This window comes from Schistocerca americana, chromosome 11 (assembly GCF_021461395.2).
Source record: "Schistocerca americana isolate TAMUIC-IGC-003095 chromosome 11, iqSchAmer2.1, whole genome shotgun sequence".
Classification (NCBI taxonomy): Eukaryota; Metazoa; Arthropoda; class Insecta; order Orthoptera; family Acrididae; genus Schistocerca; species Schistocerca americana.
The window spans coordinates 205,626,777-205,649,647 of record NC_060129.1 but is presented as its reverse complement, the minus strand read 5'-3'; the positions used below and the strand labels follow the sequence as shown (position 1 = coordinate 205,649,647).

The 22,871-nt window shown below is 39.8% G+C and overlaps 1 long non-coding RNA gene across 1 annotated transcript; it reads right to left on the bottom strand.

The window, feature by feature from the left end:
- Positions 1-16,349: 16,349 nt before the first annotated feature.
- On the bottom strand, positions 16,350-17,113 carry LOC124554165. Its single transcript, XR_006968268.1, has 3 exons — positions 16,970-17,113; positions 16,720-16,830; positions 16,350-16,611 (listed from the first exon to the last, which is right to left on the bottom strand). It is a non-coding gene; the product is annotated as an uncharacterized LOC124554165 (long non-coding RNA).
- Positions 17,114-22,871: the final 5,758 nt, after the last annotated feature.

Here is a 22,871-nt window from a genome sequence, read left to right as displayed (position 1 = left end):
TTCAGGCACCCTCCCTCCCCCCTTTTTTCCCTTCCCTTCTCTTTCCTTTCCCCCCTCCCTCCTACCCTCTCCTCCGAGCTTCACTCCCCCTTCCTCCCTCCCCCTCTCTCCTTTGCCCATGGCATCTCTGCTCTCCCCTCTCCCATTTCCCCTTCCTCCTCCTCCACCTCCTCTCTTGGCAGGTCCCCAGACTCGTACACGCTGAGTGGACATTCGCGCGCCGGAGATCATCGCCATCAGTGTCTCGTGAGTGCCGTCGTGTTTCGTGTTCAGTGTTCCCGTCATACTCCATCGTTCACCTGTGCCATCGCCATCTTCAGTGTTAGTGCGTCGTGACAACAGTTTGTAGTGAATTTTCGTCAAGTGTGAACGGCTCCGTGTTTGTCTTTATGTGTCTACTGTTTTACTACCCACCGTTATGTCACATTTGTGTATTCTTTCTGTTCTATCTTTATCTCCTCTACGGCTGAAGAGCGGCGTACCATGCTGCTGACAGCCTGCCTGTTTGTACGGGTTTGAAAATAACAATAAAGAAAAAAAAAAAACAGGTTTATTTACAAGACAGTGACTGGAACCCTTTATGGCTACTTACAAGACGCCATTTATATTCGAAGATACTAAATGTACTCCATACACCAAGGTCTACCCCCCTCCCCCCAAACTGTCATAAATAATTTATTATCCTTTGTTTTGGTATACATAAGCAACTGCTTTATTACATTTTTTTATTATTGCTAGAATTTCGTATTCCTTCTTACTAGAGTTTTGTAGCGTTGTGTAGACATCAACCTGACGAGTATTGCTACATAACAGTACTACACAGTAAGAATTAAAAAAAAAAGTCTGTTAAAGTGAGCACAAAGCAAAATACTAGCGTACCCTGAGCAGTAGAGTAGGCGATGAATAGGGAAAAGAAACACGTAATGCTCGGAAACAGAGTTAATAGTGTGCTGCTTGACACAGTCAAATCGTTTAAATGTCGTTGTTGTTGTGGTCTTCAGTCCTGAGTCTGGTTTGATGCAGCTCTCCATGCTACTCTATCCTGTGCAAGCTTCGTCATCTCCCAGTACCTATTGCAACCTACATCCTTCTGAATCTGCTTAGTGTATTCATCTCTTGGTCTCCCTCTACGATTTTTACCCCCACACTGACCTCCAATGCTAAATTTGTGATCCCTTGATGCCTCAAAACATTGCCACAAACTTCTCTTCTCCCCAATCCTATTCAATACCTCCTCATTAGTTACATGATCTACCCACCTTATCTTCAGCATTCTTCTGTAGCACCACATTTCGAAAGCTTCTATTCTCTTCTTGTCCAAACTAGTTATCGTCCATGTTTCACTTCCATACATTGCTACACTCCATACAAATACTTTCAGAAACGACTTCCTGACACTTAAATCTATACTCGATGTTAACAAATTTCTCTTCTTCAGAAACGATTTCCTTGCCATTGCCAGTCTACATTTTATATCCTCTTTACTTCGACCATCATCAGTTATTTTACTCCCTAAATAGCAAAACTCCTTTACTACTTTAAGTGTCTCATTTCCTAATCTAATTCCCTCAGCAACACCCGATTTCATTTGACTACATTCCATTTTCCTCGTTTTGCTTTTGTTGATGTTCATCTTATACCCTCCTTTCAAGACACTGTCCATTCCGTTCAACTGCTCTTCCAAGTCCTTCGCTGTATCTGACAGAATTACAATGTCATCGGCGAACCTCAAAGTTTTTACTTCTTCTCCATGAATTTTAATACCTACCCCGAATTTTTCTTTTGTTTCCTTTACTGCTTGCTCAATATACAGATTGAATAACATCGGGGAGAGGCTACAACCCTGTGTCACTCCTTTCCCAATCACTGCTTCCCTTTCATGCCCCTCGACTCTTATAACTGCCATCTGGTTTCTGTACAAATTGTAAATAGCCTTTTGCTCCCTGTATTTTACCCCTGACACCTTCAGAATTTGAAAGAGAGTATTCTAGTTAACATTGTCAAAAGCTTTCTCTAAGTCTACAAATGCTAGAAACGTAGGTTTGCCTTTTCTTAATCTTTCTTCTAAGATAAGTCATAAGGTTAGTATTGCCTCACGTGTTCCAACATTTCTACAGAATCCAAACTGATCTTCCCCGAGGTCCGCTTCTACCAGTTTTCCCATTCGTCTGTAAAGAATTCGTGTTAGTATTTTGCAGCTGTGACTTATTAAACTGATAGTTCGGTAATTTTCACATCTGTCAACACCTGCTTTCTTTGGGATTGGAATTATTATATTCTTCTTGAAGTCTGAGGGTATTTCGCCTGTCTCATACATCTTGCTCACCAGATGGTAGAGTTTTGTCATGACTGGCTCTCCCAAGGCCATCAGTAGTTCTAATGGAATGTTGTCTACTCCCGGGGCCTTGTTTTGACTCAGGTCTTTCAGTGCTCTGTCAAACTCTTCATGCAGTATCTTATCTCCCATTTCGTCTTCATCTACATCTTCTTCCATTTCCATAATATTGTTCTCAAGTACATCGCCCTTGTATAAACCCTCTATATACTCCTTCCACCTTTCTGCCTTCCCTTAGAACTGGGTTGCCATCTGAGCTCTTGATATTCATACAAGTGGTTCTCTTCTCTCCAAATGTCTCTTTAATTTTCCTGTAGGCAGTATCTATCTTACCCCTAGTGAGACATGCCTCTACATCCTTACATTTGTCCTCTAGCCATCCCTGCTTAGCCATTTTGCACTTCCTGTCGATGTCATTTTTGAGACGTTTGTATTCCTTTTTGCCTGCTTCATTTACTGAATTTTTATATTTTCTCCTTTTATCAATTAAATTTAATATTTCGTCTGTTACCCAAGGATTTCTATTAGCCCTCGTCTTTTTACCTACTTGATCGTCTGCTGCCTTCACTACTTCATCCCTCAGAGCTACCCATTCTTCTTCTACTGTATTTCTTTCCCTCATTCCTGTCAATTGTTCCATTATGCTCTCCCTGAAACACTCTACAACCTCTGGTTCTTTCAGTTTATCCAGGTCTTATCTCCTTAAATTCCCACCTTTTTGCAGTTTCTTCAGTTTTAATCTACAGTTCATGACCAATAAATTGTGGTCAGAGTCCACATCTGCCCCTGGAAATGTCTTACAATTTAAGACCTGGTTCCTAAATCTGTGTCTTACCATTATATAATCTATCTGATACCTTTTAGTATCTCCAGGATTCTTCCAGGTATACAACCTTCTTTTATGATTCTTGAACCAAGTGTTAGCTATGATTAAATTATGCTGTGTGCTAAATTCTACAAGTCGGCTTCCTCTTTCATTTCTTCCCCCCAATCCATATTGACCTACTATGTTTCCTTCTCTCCCTTTTCCTACTGACGAATTTCAGTCACCCATGACTATTAAATGTTCGCCCTCTTCACTACCTGAATAATTTCTTTTATCTCGTCATACATTTCATCTATTTCTTCATCATCTGCAGAGCTAGTTGGCATATAAACCTGTACTACTGTAGTAGGCATGGGCTTTGTGTCTATCTTGGCCACAATAATGCGTTCACTATGCTGTTTGTAGTAGCTAACCCGCACTCCTATTTTTTTTATTCATTATTAAACGTACTCCTGCATTACCCCTATTTGATTTTGTATTTATAACCCTGTAATCACCAGACCAAAAGTCTTGTTCCTCCTGCCACCGAACTTCACTAGTTCCTACTATATCTAACTTTAACCTATCCATTTCCCTTTTTAAATTTTCTAACCTACCTGCCCGATTAAGGGATCTGACATTCCACGCTCCGATCCGTAGAACGCCAGTTTTCTTTCTCCTGATAACGAAGTCCTCTTGAGTAGTCCCCACCTGGAGATCCGAATGGGGGACTATTTTACCTCCGGAATATTTTACCCAAGAGGACGCCATCATCATTTAATCATACAGTAAAGCTGCATGTCCTCGGGAAGAAATACAGCTGTAGTTTCCCCTCGCTTTCAGCCGTTCGCAGTACCAGCACAGCAAGGCCGTTTTGGTTAATGTTACAAGGCCAGATCAGTCAATCATCCAGACTGTTGCCCCTGCAACTACTGAAAAGGCTGCTGCCCCTCTTCAGGAACCACATGTTTGTCTGGCCTCTCAACAGATATCCCTCCGTTGTGGTTGCACCTACGGTACGGCCATCTGTATCGCTGAGGCACGCAAGCCTCCCCACCAACGGCAAGGTCCGTGGTTCATGGGCCTCGTCTTTTTACCTCTTGGTTCAGGAATCGTGAAAGAAGGTTGTATACCTGGAAGAATCCTGGAGATACTAAAAGGTATCAGATAGATTATATAATGGTAAGACAGAGATTTAGGAACCAGGTCTTAAATTGTAAGACATTTCCAGGGGCAGATGTGGACACTGACCACAATTTATTGGTCATGAACTGTAGATTAACTGTATAGTACTGCTTTAAAGAGTGTGCAAGGCTTCTTGAAAGTTAACTCTCACTTAAACATTCTGACTTGTTAAGTCAGTTCTTGAACTTCATTTACAAAGTATTTAACGATGAAACTCGCCAACAGCAGAAGGAGACATGCAGCAGAACTGGAGATACTGTGGGAAATTTGCATTTGCAAAACAAGATGCTGACGAAATAGCAGGTAAGTCTTCATGCGAATGTCTCGACTGACATTATGAAAATCCGTAAATCAAATCAGTGTGTACTAAACGCACCCCTTATTATTAATCACAATTACGATTAGGGAGTAAATGGTTTAGGGTGTAAGTATAACAATTTCAGTGTTAGAATGTACAATTTTATATCCTAGCTGTGGCACATAAAGAGAAAATGCTGCAGGACAGATTGAATAAAATTATGCTGTGAGTCCTGTTTGTGGGCCAGTACAGTGAGAAAGATTTCAAAGTGCAAAGCAGCCAGTACTGATATTCTTGGATTGTAACAAAAGACTCACACTCTGAACAAAAGTTCCAACAGCATTTAAGCTTCATGCTAGATAATTTGTTCCTGTTTTTTGCCAATTGGCAGTCATTGTCACCATTTACTATGTGGGGATAACGTAAGGTTATTCACACTCTGTCGGGTCTGATGCTACACCCATCTGCTTAGGCCCGTGACATAACTGTGATGTGGTGTGTGATGTCATGGTGAGGTTTGATGTTTTTGTCTCTGTTTGTGTTTGTAAGTGGTGTGCTGTAGCATTTGGTGGCCCTCTCTTGACTTGGATGTTGGTTAGTGAATTGGTTGACATGAATTGAATGTTTCAGGCTGCTATTGGAAGAATTTGTGCTGGTTTACTGGTGAGATACTTTGAATTTACATATTATAGCTGATGGATTAATTTTTATGTTTGGAACAATCAGTGACACGTGTTTCTTATGGTCGGAGATTTAATATTAATTTTCTTTGTGTTTAGGGCTACATACCAGCTTCTTACAGATTACTGGCTGAAAAGTAATAATAATGAACATATTGATCTGTCACTGCTCATGTAACATTTACATCTATTTCTCAATAGCACAAGTAATCATTGTAGTGTTTCGTGCCACAAGATTTTTGTTAAATATCTATCTTCAGGGCAGATGTTGCCAGAAGAAGCAATTTCAGTTCAGATTTAATGTTGTGTAATGGTTTCCAGCAGCCAGTAGCCTTTAGTTTTCTTATTCAGATTCTATTTACCATTTTTCCTTAATGTGTAGTGTTCTGGTGGTCTAAGGAACTGCCACTGGAATTTCTCCCAGCATTGCCCAGGGTACGCCCGAGCGCTGACGATGACATTGTGTGTCGTATCTTCCTCGTGTTGCGATCTTCACTGAGGCATCTTCCATGTACCCCTCTGTTTACTGTGTTGCTTTTGAATCGACAAGCGATTTATCATCAGGTTGTACATATTTATTGCATATTTGCAGCATTGTTGTGGCTCATGTAGCTATGGCAAGAAAACGAAACATGTACGCATGTAATGTGGTGAGTAGTATGTGCGGTTCACATCTGGCCACAGCTGGGCAACTTCAAGAATGCTGCAAACATGCAATAAATATGTACCATGTGATTATAAAGATTCAAAACTGGTCACGGTAAACAAAGATTGAAAAATAATAGAAAAGGTGACTGGTAACTGTAATTTCTAGAGAGATTGATCCACGACAGTTGCCATGCCCCACACATATAATGGACAGATTCTAATGGTTTTTAAATTTTTTGGCACCTGTCAGATTATATTAGTGGGAAAAAAATACAAAACTTTTGTGGCTATTGTTTGACCCTTTCATGAGCCTTTGGCGATTTAGTGATAAAGGATTATTATGTTTTCTTCTAAATTTCGATTAAAACTACTTCGTGGCTGGCAGTCACCTGTGGTGGTGAACGGTTGCTGGTTGTATACATTATTCCACATACTTGGAACGAACAAGAGCTGCACGTGCAACGCAAACAGAGCAAAACATGTATTCAGATTACTTTCATTGTTATCGTTGTGAGCAGCACCACTTGATAACTTGGTATTTGCTCGAATGCAGGAGTTTTTGCTCCTAGGTACTTCATTTGAGATTGATTTGCACCTCACTGGCGACAGAGTGGTGTACTCTACATACAGAAATCGTGTTACTAATCAGTGTAGACTTAATTCTTTTCTGATTTGACAGAATGATGTTATTCTGCTTATGTTTGTCCTTTCCATTACTGCCATGTTCTATCAGAAACTATTCAACAATTCATTCAGTATACCTTTGATTTGTTTTCAGAGACACATCGCAAACTCAGCACCACAACAAAACGACTACAGGATTGCACAACCAAACGTTTTCTGCCACCGCCCTTTATTTTCTGGGGTGGTTGCCAGGGATAGGCTGTGGCCAATAACTGAGAACATTATTTTATATTTTACCATCTGTGCCAAATTAGTGTATCTGGTAATATACTAACCTTATGGCACTGTCAATAGTAGTATGATAGATAGCTCTTGGATCAAACATAGTTCCCTCCTTTTGACAAAGTGGTACAGTGTACATAGAATAATATTTCTTTGGGTTAGTACACTCAGTAACAAAACACTGTTGTAAAAGAGTGCACAAACACTTGCATCAGATCTACATTCGTGAAGTTACAATCCAGCATTAATATTTTATTATAATTACCTAACACAAAGAGCTACAAAAAAGAACTCTTGGTTAAGTAGTTGTAAGCTTGTTTAGGAAGGACCTCATTTCAAGACAAGATACAAGAAAACGTAATAAAAGATATTTATTTTCACAGTTACTTTTTATTTCCTGTACACCATTAAGGATAACACATGTGTAATAAGATGCATGAGCACAATACCATTACTTCATACTAAGAAACATTTATGAATATACACAAGTGGTACAACAGCCTGCCAAAATATTTTAAGAGCAGTAACTGAAATTTGTTTTAAGTAAAATTACAACATACATGTAGTGCATAAGGAACATGAATTTAGGACTTCCTAGTACCTTATGGCATAGTTCAAAATAAAAGAACTGTGATTTTACAATTGAGAGATAGCAGAACCCAAAAACTGAATCTTACAATACTTCAAATGGCAACAATTGCACACCTATTGCAGTAAACAACACATTAAATCATGATACCACTATGAGTGATCAATATTTACACTGAAAAACAAATTTGTGGATTTTATGTACTCATGTAGAACCGACAAAAATTGTTTGTGTAAACATATTGAAATTCCACTTGTGAAATGTGAAGAGCAATGTTTTAGGGTCATTGGCGAATCTAGAAAATTCGAGCATATCCTGTTGGGTGGCATGCTGAGCAGCTGGGTGGTCCAGCTGTCTCTGGGCCAGTTTGGCGGGCGCCATTCGTGCGGACACACGACTTGTTAGTGGTCGTGACCGTGTAGAATGCCAGGAAGTGGTTGCAGGTAACTTGCTAGAGCACTTGACTGCTTTCACATCTGTCCCTTGCTTTGATGGGATGGAAGATGCCCGGGACAGGACTGGAGTGTGTTGTGGTATGGATCAGGTTTTGCATCTATTGCAGGATAAGCCCCACGGGGCAATTGATTCGGAATAGGGGCAGGGAAGTATGTCGCGTAAGTTGGGTAAGCAGTTGAATACCTTAGTTGGGTGGGAGGGGGGGGGGGGTGGCGGCGAGATATTTTGCATTTCATGACATGATGAGAGGTTGTCAAATTCGCTGTCATTCTCCGAAGTATCACTAATGAACACTGGTGATGACAGAAAAAATTGTTATGAAGTATCATTAATGCAGTACAAGTCATCCAGTCGTACGATTTTAACAAAACTGAATTGTGTGGTTCCCTTAGTCTTAGATCAGTATTTATGTCTCCATGAATACATATTCTGTCCTTAGATCATTTTGCAAAAAGAAAGAAAAAAGTCAATTTTCTTCAAGGACTGAGCAAATGCTTCAATATTAGTGTCTGGCATACAGTACGAAAATGTAGTTACGTTTTTTAACATGAGCCGTAATGGTGCAGCTGCCTCCATTGCATTTTCTATGCTTGTATCAGCCACAGTAAGGACACTGTATTGCACAAGTACTGTAAGCCCACCAAACTGATTTATGTTTTCTCCTCTGTGGAGCCTCTTCGGTAGCACATCAGTCTGAAGTCATAAAGCTGAAAATCTTAATGAGTACAGGATGGTGTTTGCTAAAAAATATATGCCCCACCATAATTTTGGTTTCGTTTTTTCACATATTGCTTTCAACGTTTCATTGTTGGAAAAAAAATTTGCTTATAACTGTCAATATTAATTTGGTTTGTAAAAAGTGTAGTGATCTAGGACTTTGGAAAAGTATATGGAATCGTTTTATGCATCTGCAGTGGCACTGATCCGTCTGCTATTTGCTATAGTAAAATTTTTAATCAGACATAACTTTTAATTAACATGGTTTGAAACAAAAGTATTTTTGCTGTCAGATCCTTAGGCTATAATTGTAACAATGACATCTGACCTAAATAACAAATGGGCAGATTTATGCCTACCTCTCATATGGATATCACTGAAAATCAGAACCAAAAGATGTCCATAGACAGAAAAAAATTATTGGTAGTAGTTGGGGTGTAATTGGAGCAGGCAGAGGGTGCCAGCTTCATCTCCCACAGTATGCCATGACTGACATGTATCAGAGGTCCATCCCCTGTGATACATGGCAGTTGTAGCTGATCTTCACTAAGCCAGAGTTTATTAACACGTAATGCAGTTTTCTTGTCTATGCCTGACAGAATACTAGGATTACGAATATGACCTGACATTTATATAAAAGAATAATAATGAGTCATGACCACAAAGGGGTAAAGGTGGATTCGTAGCCAGCGGCACATCATTGTCCTCACATTGTGTACATTCAACAGAAGCTAGTTGCTTGATTGCATTGAATCCAGACACTCCCAGCAAAGTGATTTGCTCAGAACCACCCATAAAATAATCGCTGTTCGTTTCTTGTTCTGGCAGACTCTCGTAGAATGACTTCTTTGTGATAATCCAAATTCTCTACATTTGTTCGTTTTGCAATTTATTACTAATATAATTGTACATTTGTAATACTTTCCTATGAAAAAAAATGTGATTCTTTACTTTTTCATGGATTTGTCTATGCATTTATAGTGGTAACAGTAAATATGACAAGACAGCAAAATAATATAATACTTAAATTCTTATATTAAGCATAAAATGTAAACAAAAAGTGACATATTAAACTCGCGTAATAATACCAATTAGATGTTCTCAACTATTTATCATGAAACAAAGTAGAATTACTTATTGTATGTGGTTAAAAGGCACTATACCATTCGCCCACTGCATTTTTTGTAGTTACGTACAATATATGTTATGCACAAATGAGGTACATGTCTTTTATCCTGTATGTGCTTTCTGAACTTACCTTGCAGTTCGTTTTTGTAACAAAAAGTGCACTAAATAGGGCACGAACGTAGACATCGTGCTACTCTAGACATACTACGTTACATCTAGCTCAAAATAACTTGGCACCCACATACGACCAGTCTTGTTCTCAGCTCCAGGTGTGTCTACCTTTTTGTTCCAAAGGAGTGACCATCTCAGTCTGCAGTAATCTGCTGATCAGTGTACTTCATCCACTGTCAGCAGTTGCGTTAATTGTTAATGCGGTGATTTCCTTATTAGGCACTCCGGTTGTAACACCGAAAATGCAGGGTGCATGGCACCTGATACCGTTATATAATTTTTTTTTGCTGAATTGTGTGTAAATATTTGTAATTTAAATGCTTTCTTTTAATCACTAAGAAAGTGTGGTTCATCTGTAAAGGAGACCACATATAGGTCACTGGCGCAACCAGAATTAGTTAAAAACTATGGAACTGTGTACAAAGAAACACATCAAAATTACTGGGTCAGAAGATATGAAATTTTACTTTTCCCATACATTATTGTAGCTGGTTCTAAAGTTTTGGTTTATCTTTATGTGTTTCGTTGTGTGTTGTCTACCCGATGTTTCACATTGTGTTGTTAATCACATACGCATGTTATTTTACGCAAGTGCTCTGGTTGACAGAAAGAGTCATCCAGTTTGTGTGCAATTTTTCAAGGATTAACAATAAATGACATATGATAGAGGAGACAATTAGCTTCTACAGTGCGAGAAAAGAAACTGTGTGAGTGAGAAATCATATAGTCCAAAATTACAAGTCTTGGATGTATAAAATATATTTTTATTCACAGAATACATGTGGCAGTAAGATGCTGATTACCAGGTAACTATGTAGGCAGTACAGTTTACTATGTATCTTCTGTATTCGCTTATGCTCAGGAAACCTTATTTTTTACCTTTATATTTATTCTCATTACCAGTTCTCCATTTCGTGAATAGCCTGGTGACACACAATAATATTTGAAAGTGTTGATGTGTACGAGGAAACATTAGAAAGGGTATCACGCAGATTGATACCACAACTCTCTGCTCATTTGTGGCAAGATTCCAATTTACAAAATAATTGTTATGTTAGGAACAGTAATCTTTCATTCTAGATGATATAATATCTAAATGATTATGAAACAGTAACACATCAAACACACAAAAATCGATAAAATAGTAGAAGCATCTGAAACTGTTACACTGTCTTGTAATTAGCATATACTAAAACTGCATTGTAGCACATTGCTCTGTTTTGCTGTTACCCAAAACTGAATGTCTGAAAATAATAAGAGGAATTTTGAAAATTCTACATGTATGGAAAATTGACTTTTGATCATTTTTAATTGTAATATCTAAGTAGAGCAATACTATCAAACAACTGTTTGAAAACATATATAACAGGTGGGGTTGAGGTTTGCACAGTTCACTGTTGATCTGACATTTGCAAAGGACCGTCTGTGTATCTTTGAGTAGTAAAAATTTGATATCTATAAAAGCATACACTGTTTACTCTATTCACTTACTATGCTGACTGCTATGAGGAAGAAAAGACAATTACTTGAAATGCACCAGATATCTGCCAGCCAGCCATCTGAAGTGTTTACATTTCATCGAATTATAATTTCAGTAAGCTTATATCATTTTCACAGTCAAGAAATAAAAAGCATTTAGTACCAAGATTTTCTTTGTATCGTCATTAGATAGCTTATATGTGTAGAGTGGCCACGCACCAGCAGTCCATGAGAAAAGTGTGACTGGAGCAGTCCAAAATAGGTCAATCTTAAATATTCTATAGTAAATAAATATGAGTATCTCAGTTTCCATAATAGATGTGTTACCTTTGATAATTTTTTGCAGATGTAACTAATGTGTTCTTCCCAGGTCAACTTGGAGTCAATATGGACTCCTAAAAGTTTAACTGTTCAATTTCCTATATCCTTAGATAGTTCTGACAGAAAATGCCGATTCTTGTCAGGTTTACACAGAAGTTTGTTAGAGGCGAACTGTTTTACTGCAGCATCTAGTGATTACAGCAACATTTGTTGTACTACTGAAGCGTCTTGATGAGTTGCAATAGCACATTACAGATTGGGGAATATGATGCGGCAATTGATATGCCAATTCAAAAAAGCTGTACAGAAAAGAAATCATTTCTGCAAAGAAAAAAGCTAATGATAACTATATTTATCAGTCCAGCAGCAAATATAAAGCAGCATGGAAAATAGTTAAAGCAGAAACAGGGCTAATTGCAGAAAATTTACCTGTTCCTCTAAGTGCAGTTGAACTAAATAATAGTTTCATAAATTCTGGAGAATTAGCTATGACAGATGAAAGTAATTTAGATGATAGTGAGGACAGACTTCCCAAATTGCAGGAAACAGAGTTGACAGGAGACTTGCCAAAATTTGAATGGAGAACCATTTATCTTAAGGATATGCTGGATGTAGTCAGATCACTAAGCAACTCCACAACTGAGGACATCCATGGTTTTTCTAATTTTACCATAAAGAAAATAAGACACTTTATATGCATTCCACTGTCTTACTTAATCAATAGGATGTTTACAGAGGGAACATTTCCAGATTGCCTTAAACTGACAATTGTATTGCCCATATACAAAAAGGGAGGCAGAAATTCACACCAAAATTACAAACCTATAGCAATAGTACCAATATTATCTAAAATTATTGAAAGTCCAATAAACGATTTTTTTGAGTGTCACAACCGTCTCAATAAGGCTCAGTATGGATTCCGAACTGGGCTATCAACAATAAAAGCAGTTCAGGAAGTTGTCTTATCAATATTACAAGGTTTTGAAGAAAGGGAACATACCTATACAACTTTATTTGATTTAACTGGATATGACGGTAGTATCTGTTCCCGAAAGAACAGTTACCGTGGATGACCATGCAGCTTTGCTAGAAATGAAATGATAATTAAATGGACACCCTAGCTGCAAACAGGCGTTGATGTACTTCATTGGGGACATGTTGCAGCTAGGGTGTCCATTTAATTATCATTTCATTTCTAGCAAAGCTGCATGGTCATCCACGGTAACTGTTCTTTCAGGAACAGATACTACTGTCATATATAGTTAAAAAAAATATGGCTTCCCGGCCATTGACCTTCTTGTGCGAACGCACACGCTATGCCCGAACTCGTACGGGACTTGGTGGATTAATCTGCCACGAGTAATGAGAATGATGGGCAAACATCTATTAGGCGCACTACGAATGTAGTGTTGTGGACATGTTGGGAATGTGGGTCTCACGGGGAGCGTGCAAGGGATAAGTCCCTGCAGTCGCACTATCCTCTGTGTCCGCGGTGGCTCAGATGGATAGAGTGTCTACCAAGTAAGCGGGAGATCCCGGGTTCGAGTCCCGGTCGGGGCACACAATTTCAACATGACCCCAATGAAGTACATCAACACCTGTTTGCAGCTAGGGTGTCCATTTAATTATCTTTTTATTTGATTTAACCAAGGCATTTGACACTGCCTCACATAGCATTTTAATTAAGAAACTAGAAAAATATGGAACAACTGAAACAGAACTATTACTGCTGAAATCATATTTGACAAACAGAAACCAAATGATCTATATAAATTCAAACAACAAATCTGACCTTCTCAAGGTAAAATATGGAGTCCCATAAGGGTTTGTACTGGGACCTTTCTTATTCATTTTGTATGTGAATGACCTGCCCAACACATTACCATATAAATCTGTAATGTATGCTGATGACACAACTTTTATCACGTCACATAATGATGTGGATGTTGTCAAACAAATGAACAAATCCATGAAGGAAATGACAGCTCACTTGTTTCACGAAAATAGGCTGTCGTTAAACAAAAATAAAACTGAACACATCCTTTCTTCCCTTAGAGATATTAATGATGGACCTAATGAAATCAGACATTCAGTAAAATTGCTAAGCATTTATCTTGATACCAAATTGTGCTGGAATACTCACACAGAAAAGCTGTGCAGTAGGTTGGAAAGATTTCTATATCTCCTTAGGAAACTGAAGCATTGTGTCAGTAAGGAGTGCATACTTATGGCATACCATGCCTATTTTCATACTCATCTGCATTATGGAATACTTCTTTGGGGAAACTCTGCTGGGGCAAAAGATGTTTTCCTCTGGCAGAAGAAAGCCATTAGATGTATTTTTGATGTGAGCAATTGAACTTCTTGCGGACAGTGCTTCATTGAGCACAGAATTCTTTCAGTTCCCAGTCTATACATACTTAAAGCACTTATGCATGCCAAAGAGAATTCCCACATGTAGGAAAGCAGGTCAGACGTGCGCTCATATGAAACCAGACATAGGAACTTATTAGAGATTCCTTGGACACGTTTGAGTTAAATCCAAAATAATTTTATACATGCTGGCAAAACATTTTACAAAAATACATCACATGGAACGAGGGAATTGCATGAGAATAGATTTAAAATGGTAGTAGAGACATGGTTGAAAGAGAAAGCATTCTACAGCATAAGTGAATTCCTACATGATGAAAAAATATGATTCTCTATTATTATAAATGTGATTGTGATCAAAGGAACTGTAATTTATGTCATACAACCATACTGACCTTTTGTATAATCATATACCATATGTTATCTTTTGTGTAATCATTTGTATAACCATCTGACGGTGCCTACACAACACAACAGTTGTCTACAGGCAAATAAATAAAATAAAATAAATAATCACATTTAAGTTTCTTAATGACTGCATATGAGCAGTAACCACTTATGTAGTGGAGTACAGGCCACACATACTCATCCAATTCCTGTATATCAATATCTTCCACAACTACATTTAACTCTTCATTATGTCACTCCTGGGAGGTCATTTATGTCTGTTTCAGTAGAAAAAATGTCATCCTTGGCAATTACAACACCACCCATTTTTGGGACTTTAATATTAATGATACATAGCTTCATACCCTCAGAGTCTTTCTGTCTCAAAAATCTGTCTAATTGACACATGGTAATTACCACCACTCATCTGACAAAATTTACCAAACCTGCTTTCCAGGTCATCAGTTTGAACCTTGCCTGTTAGAAAGTATTGCCTCTTTTTCTCATTGTCGCAATACCTAGCCAGATCCACCAATGTGAGAGTGGTATGCCTAAGAGCTAAATGTGTTTATCTGCTAAGACCAATTAAACCCTGAGAATTTTCCTTTATTAACCAATTTGCAAACTGAAGTAGGAACTCCAGTATGTGCTTAGAATTCCTGGTTATTGGCTGCTGAATCCTATTTAATAACCTTTGACCTTTTAATAATGTTTTTACATTACCTGCATCCACCACTTGCAAATGATCTCAATGAAAGTTGCAGTATTCAGTATTGTGTTTAGAGCCTAATTCTCTCAGAGCAATAGCTGTTGTATGGTCAAAAATATGGAGAGCAAGTTTTACATTCTGCCTGTCTATGATTCAGGGATACAGTGATTTAAGACATAGCTTGTTTGCAAATGTCAATAAATTTGCCTTTTACAGCAAATGAAGAGATTTCAAGCTGTTGAAAGACGCAAAACCATCACCCAGCTCATAATTAAAATCTGGAAACTCTATAATCTCTTTTTTTTTATGCATTTTGATAGGTGCACACTATCGATAAGAAAATAAAATAGCCTACTTCCAGCACCTGGAGAAGGGTGTCGGTATTTAATTTTAAGTTCGGGTGGATCACTGAAGTAAGATACAGCTTTCTTATTAATGGTATTATTATGAGATACAATACCAACAACTTCAAACTGTATGCTTTCTAACTTCAATACAATATCTTTAAGGAAGGTGAGAAGAGCAGGAGCCTGCAAGACTTTGACCGGCAGAATATGAGCTACATCGGTGTACTGTGTATCCAAACCACGCACCATGAATACGTAGGCTGTGGATGCAAATTCACTACTATTATAGGCCCGGCCAACTACGTTTCCCCCTTTGTAGCCCATTTGTGACTTTAAATGGATTCCATGCATCGATAGGAGACCGCCCAGTCTTCTTCAGTTAAAAATATCATATCCTAGTTATGTATCCCAGAAAATGTGCAGGAACTTGTTCAAGAGCAGTATTACTAGCAAATCCACCAAATATTCTAGTCAGAGTAGCAGGGCTAGACATAGTTATTATACCACTGCTTCTTAAAAACTTGTAACAGTGAGGAGAAATAGAATGAACTAATGACCACAAAACTAAAATATCCCACGAATATCTTGCAATTTTCTTCTTGCATTTTAGCAATGGAATCTGTTCTTCCATAACGTTTATAATTTCATGTTTATCTGGCAAGTTTTCAGATAAATTATTCAAAATAGTGGTTATGAAATCAATACTCTCATTAGGTTCCTGATCTTCTCTGTTGCTAAATTTTAACTCGACTATATTAAGAATATTAGCTAACTGTGTTTTGGTACTTAACGGTTACTAGAAACTTTATGTTCCCTATTTGACCAAGCTGTTAATCATTGACATGGACAGTGAAAGTGAGACTTGCGTTAATTGTAACATACCACAGAACTCTCAAAAATGGCATTTCACTAATTAAAAGAAAATACACACTACTCAACTTTTTGACACAGGTCCACTCATTCGAATGGCTACTATTAATTTTATCACATAATACCTTCAACGAAAAGAATGATATTTTCCTTCTTGTGGTGTTGTTAAATAATCAGGACATTCTGGCAATAGTGCTGGTATTGCACCTATAAACAAATATTAATTCTCAGTACCTTACCATATAAACCAAGAGTGTAAGAGATTCATCCAATAATTATATAACCTAACTCAAAGTCCGTAAACGACCAACTAACCTTTCCTTAAACGTGGACGATCAAGAGGCGTGTAATTAATCTTCCAGTCTTAGCATCATATGACGATGTACTTCTTTCTATTTCGTGTGCATGGAAATGCAGCTCACAAATCTGTTAAAAATAATGGATTACGTTACGTTAATATGAGAAAAGTTTGGCCTATGTATACAGGTTATGTTTACAAATCACAATTAACACTCAGACTAAACAGAACCATTTCATAGGTTTATTTACTAAAGCTGCTACTTACCACAGAGTGATCTGAAGGGATGAAATTATCACGGTGAACTGCTCTTATCCATTCTCTCCATGCATCTTCATCACGAGGGAAATGGAATGTACTGACTCTTTCCCGAGCAGTGTAATTGCCTCTACAAGCAGGCATAAAGTCTTCTTTTTTCCTTTACTGCATTTCGATTGCCGCCCCCCCCCCCCCCCTTCACCGTCGTACGCTGCTCTGCAACCTACAGACGTTAAAAACGTAAGAAGAAAAGAAACAAGAAAAACAGGTGATAAAATGGTGACTTAAATTGTAAAACGGCGGAAAATTGTGGAAAGTAGGCATACAGCATCTACGTGGCACGTTAATATGTTGAACTACTATGAACACTATTACACTAACATTTCAATTCACAATCATACAACGTCTACACATGCGAATCAACCACGACAGCACATGTTGCCTTGTGTTTGTTATGACCCGAGTGCTTACATCACGAGCGACTCCAAAGACAGTGTAGCGGCCTTGTCCCTAGATGGCCATGCTAAAAGGAAAGCCATATCTTCTGTAGCAGCGTCTTGGGCTGACATCTGTTGGCGACACCGAGCAACACTGCAGTATTCAAGCGCTGCTAATTTTACTTCGCATTGGCAAGTTTAGCAGGAAAATATTGGAAGTAACATACATTATCGCAGGTATATCATTTAGTTATTTTTAATTTTCTAACAGAATTGCAATAAGTGGCCACATCTTTTGATTATTTGTAAATGATGTACTTCATACCCATCAAGTTTTGTGGTAAGGTGCTCTTTAGATATGGTAACGTTAGATATCTAATTGCTAGAGCGGCACTCACGGCCTTAACGTGAAATTTTTGGAGGGCTCGGATACATTATTTCGTGCCTAAGAATTGCTCAATACGAATAGTTTCGCCATCTGAGTCATTGCGGGTGGGGTGAAGTACACAGCGTGGAGAGATGTACTCGTAGTTTTCCGTATTTTCAACTACAGCCAGGAACTTTCTAGGTCGATCTATCGACCACGGCTTGGCTACACACACATATCCTTCTTGCAACGCAGTAGTTTCGCCATCTGAGTCATTGCGGGTGGGGTGAAGTACACAGCGTGGAGAGATGTACTCGTAGTTTTCCGTATTTTCAACTACAGCCAGGAACTTTCTAGGTCGATCTATCGACCACGGCTTGGCTACACACACATATCCTTCTTGCAACGCAATAGTTTCGCCATCTGAGTCGTTGCAGGTGGGGTGAAGTACACAGCGTGGAGAGATGTACTCGTAGTTTTCCGTATTTTCAACTACAGCCAGGAACTTTCTAGGTCGATCTATCGACCACGGCTTGGCTACACACACATATCCTTCTTGCAACGCATCTCCATCACAGCCGCAAATTGCGTCTGTCGCTTGTTGCATCTTGTTTATTTTTTTGTATCGAATTTCAAGCATACTTTCAAACTTACTATTTTAGATCCTTACTTCGACTATTCTCCAGGTTTAGGTGGACTATATGTAAACAGCACGATGCTGTCAGCCTAAGCAGGGGGATTCACTCAAAAATTATTCCCGCATTTCGTCTCATCCAGTGGAACTATCGAATTATGACTCAAAATTCCGCGGAAATGCCAAGAATATCAGCTTTCGTACCAACTGGGTCCGTACTAGTCTTCCCTCGCTCCTGTACTGAAATGACAATTTTTTCTTTCGCCTACGGCGCCAGTCTGTTCGTTGAGCTCAGCTTTGGAAATCCAGCCAGGCAGAAGACTGTGATTCTAACTCGGCCAGCTGCACGTAGTGTAGAGGAGTGACGCGAGAGAGCAGCAGCCGCCTGCTATGGAGAAAAGCCGGACTCAAGTCTTTTTCTTTACTCTACCAATATTTTGGTTAAATATGGTAACATCATTATTTATGTTCCTGTTGTGAGAATTTTGTGTGTTTTGGACCTCTTTAGCACCTGCCTGCCTGAACTCCTCATTGACACATTAGTCTAAAAAAGAGGTACATCCATGAGTACTAGTGTCCCCCCTTATGGATTTTGCAAACAACCCTGCCAGTTTACTCTTCCCTTTCCTATTGAGGTGTAGGCCATGCCTCGAGGAATCCCCCCTTATCGATAGCCTCGACAGGAACCGATCCGATGTCTGACAGAGTGGCCACCCTACGCAACTGATCCGACTCCATATTTACCCTCCTGACAGAGCGGTTCAACTGGGGCCCATCGTGCCGCACAAAAGCAGCCACCGGCCCAACACTGGTACGGGTCGTTGCCGAGGCTGTTTTCACCAGGTCGCACTCGATACTGTAGCTCTGATCCCTATCGACACTGTTTCCCACTCCACCCACTATCATCACACGATCCTGCTTTGTGAATCCCTTGCACAAGGAACCTATATCCTCTACCACCTGGCTAAGACTTACACTTGGCTTGAAAAAGTTTGTGGCCTGGTACCTGTCACCTAATTTTTCCTGCAAAATCTGGCCCACACCTCTTCCATGGCTGCTACCTAGCAACAGAACTTTCCTATTACTTTGTACTCTTTTTTTCTTAGTGAGATTATGTTGCATCATAACTACATCTACTTCTACTGGAGCCTCTTCCTTACTTAACTGTGGCAGCAAGGCAAATCTATCCGTTGTGCCAATTGGGAAACTGTCAGACACTCTCCTCTTTCTGTAGCCCCTGTTCCCAGCTACCACTTCCCACCGCTGTTTACCCTCCTCCCCCCTTAACCTCTTCAGTTCCAGCCCTCGCTCTGTCCAAATCAGCCTGAAGGGCTCTAATTTATCCTCCTGTTCAGCTATAAGCCTATCTCTTGAGCAAACGCTGCAAAAGAATGGAAGAGTCTCGTTTGCTTCCCCAATTCCCACGCCGCTACAATTTCCCCAATGAAACCAACAATACTAGGTGCGGAATCTTAAATTTTCTAATACACGTTAATGCTTGAAAATTGCACTTACTTTACATAAAAGCAGTTGCTTTTCTATTCTGCCAGTTTGCTCTGCAGATGTTCATCAGCCGTATTATTCTTCGTGCTGCATCCCTCTCTTCTTGCCTTCAAAAGTACAACTAAAAGCACAGCATTGTTGGTTCATTCAAGACGAAAATACCCAATATCTCCTACTTTAAATGAACATGTCACGAACTGCAGTCAGCTGTAACCTGTGCAGATGTGATGACGGCCATACTTTTGCTGGCAGCGACTCGACCTGCCATCTGTCTGCGGCAGTTGGTACTGCGGCCGGCAACTCCTGCCATCTCGCGCCTCTCCGGTACACTACGTGCAGCCGGCCAAGTGTCTTTTCCGCCATTACACCTCGTGCCGTCTTCTCCAGACCTGGTCCCGCAACGTACCAAATTCCTAAGATTAACTTATCATAAGACCAATTAAAGGATGTTGATTGTTAGAACTGTTTCCCAAATCAATTACACATCAAAATGTGCTTCAGATTCAAATAGAGCAACTCTACAGTTATGCACAAGCAACAAACAAATAACACTCATTGAACCTAAGGATGAGTTCTTTCATTTGTGGGATTTGAAGATAATGACTATCGACTGGATGGGCGGGACCGCCTCCGACTCCTCAAACTCCACTCTGGCCGGACATGGGGGTTGCCCGCCTCTACCATCCTCCACACCTACAAATCCTTAATCCGTCCCATCCTCTGTTATGCCAGTCCTGCCTGGATATCTGCCCCCCCCCCCCCCAAATTCTATAAGTCCCTCCAGATCCTTGAGCGTCATGCACTCCACCTCGCCTTCCGTATACACCTCACGTCCCCCACAACAACAACAACAACAACAGGCTGTAGAGCAGCGTACTAAGCTGCTGCCAGCCCACCCCCTTCGGGAGGAATTGAAAATCAATAAAGGAAAAAAAAATATGCGTGGGGAACGAAATAAATAGGAGAGCGAAAATAACCTGGCCCACTCGGCAGTGTTTCCATCACTAATCGAATATACTGAGCCTCCGATTTGTACGAGAAAGTAAGTTAGGAGGCACTACGATTACTGCTTATTAGTGGTGGGCAGGAAATCGCGTATCTGTTAGAAATCACAGTGACTGAGAAGTCACAGATATCACAGTAGCAACTTTACAGAATCTAACTGCGATTTCAGCCACAGTTAGCAGTCGCAAGTAGTATTTCACATTGAAAGACGTGAGCCATCTATTGGTCGAATTTAGCACTGCTTTCTGCAATTTCAGTGACAAGTCGCAACTAAGAGTCGCAAGTAGCAACTAAAAAGCGCGGTTAACAGTGCCATCTGTGGGTCAAAGTTCGTACTACGTCCATCTCTGCGGTACGCTATGGAGTCTAACTGCGATTTCCGTGACAAGTCGCAACTAAGAGTCGCAAGTAGCAACTAGAAAGCGCGGTTAACAGTGCCATCTGTGGGTCAAAGTTCGTACTACGTCCATCTCTGCGGTACGCTATGGAGTCTAACTGCGATTTCCGTGACAAGTCGCAACTAAGAGTCGCAAGTAGCAACTAGAAAGCGCGGTTACCAGTGCCATCTGTGGGTCAAAGTTCGTACTACGTCCATCTCTGCGATACGCTATGGAGTCTAACTGCGATTTCCGTGACAAGTCGCAACTAAGAGTCGCAAGTAGTAACTAGAAAGCGCGGTTAACAGTGCCATCTGTGGGTCAAAGTTCGTACTACGTCCATCTCTGCGGTACGCTATGGAGTCTAACTGCGATTTCCGTGACAAGTCGCAACTAAGAGTCGCAAGTAGCAACTAGAAAGCGCGGTTAACAGTGCCATCTGTGGGTCAAAGTTCGTACTACGTCCATCTCTGCGGTACGCTATGCAGTCTAACTGCGATTTCCGTGACAAGTCGCAACTAAGAGTCGCAAGTAGCAACTAGAAAGCGCGGTTAACAGTGCCATCTGTGGGTCAAAGTTCGTACTACGTCCATCTCTGCGATACGCTATGGAGTCTAACTGCGATTTCCGTGACAAGTCGCAACTAAGAGTCGCAAGTAGCAACTAAAAAGCGCGGTTAACAGTGCCATCTGTGGGTCAAAGTTCGTACTACGTCCATCTCTGCGATACGCTATGGAGTCTAACTGCGATTTCCGTGACAAGTCGCAACTAAGAGTCACAAGTAGCAACTAAAAAGCGCAGTTAGCACTGCCATCTGTTGAGCAAAGTTCATACTACGCTATTCGCTACCGAGTCAAACTGCGATATCTGTGACAAATCGCAACTAAGAGTCGCAAGTAGCAACTAAAAAGCGCAGTTAACATACTTTTCCTAGTGTCATCTGTTGACCCACGTACGTACTTCGTTATGAGAGCCTTGTGCCTCATGAGATCGATGTGCTGTGTGTGCATGTGAAGGGCTTATTTCAATAGTGGTACAAGTCCATTTTTGTTAATTTTGAGATATAGAGTCGTAAAGTTAAATGAGTGCAAAAAAATCTGCAGTTGAGATACCAGAAATATTCACCATATGGCTTCTTGCTAGAGATGAGCCTTTATTTATGTTTGTTTGGATCACTAATTTCAGAAGCATTATAGACAGAAAAGTGTAGGTAATGGACTTGTACCACTATTGAAATAAGCCCTTCATATTATATGACGACATGCACATTCAGCATCAGTTATGGTTGGTCAAATACTGCTGTGACTCTGAATGTATTATATTAATAAGAAGCGACATTGCCTTTTTCTCCTGAAAATATCGAGTAACGTAACAAATGTGTTTGATTCTGCTACCAATATGACAGTTTTGGTTAATACTCCACATGCCTACAGGACTTTGCAATGTTAACACAGCAGAACTCAGACATCTGTGTAAGTGTAGAGAAATGAAAACAGTCATATGAATGCCTCACAGTTCAAGACTCGGGAGAAAAGTTTTACACCTGGTGTTCTACATGGCAACTTCACACACAAGAACTTTTTGCCGA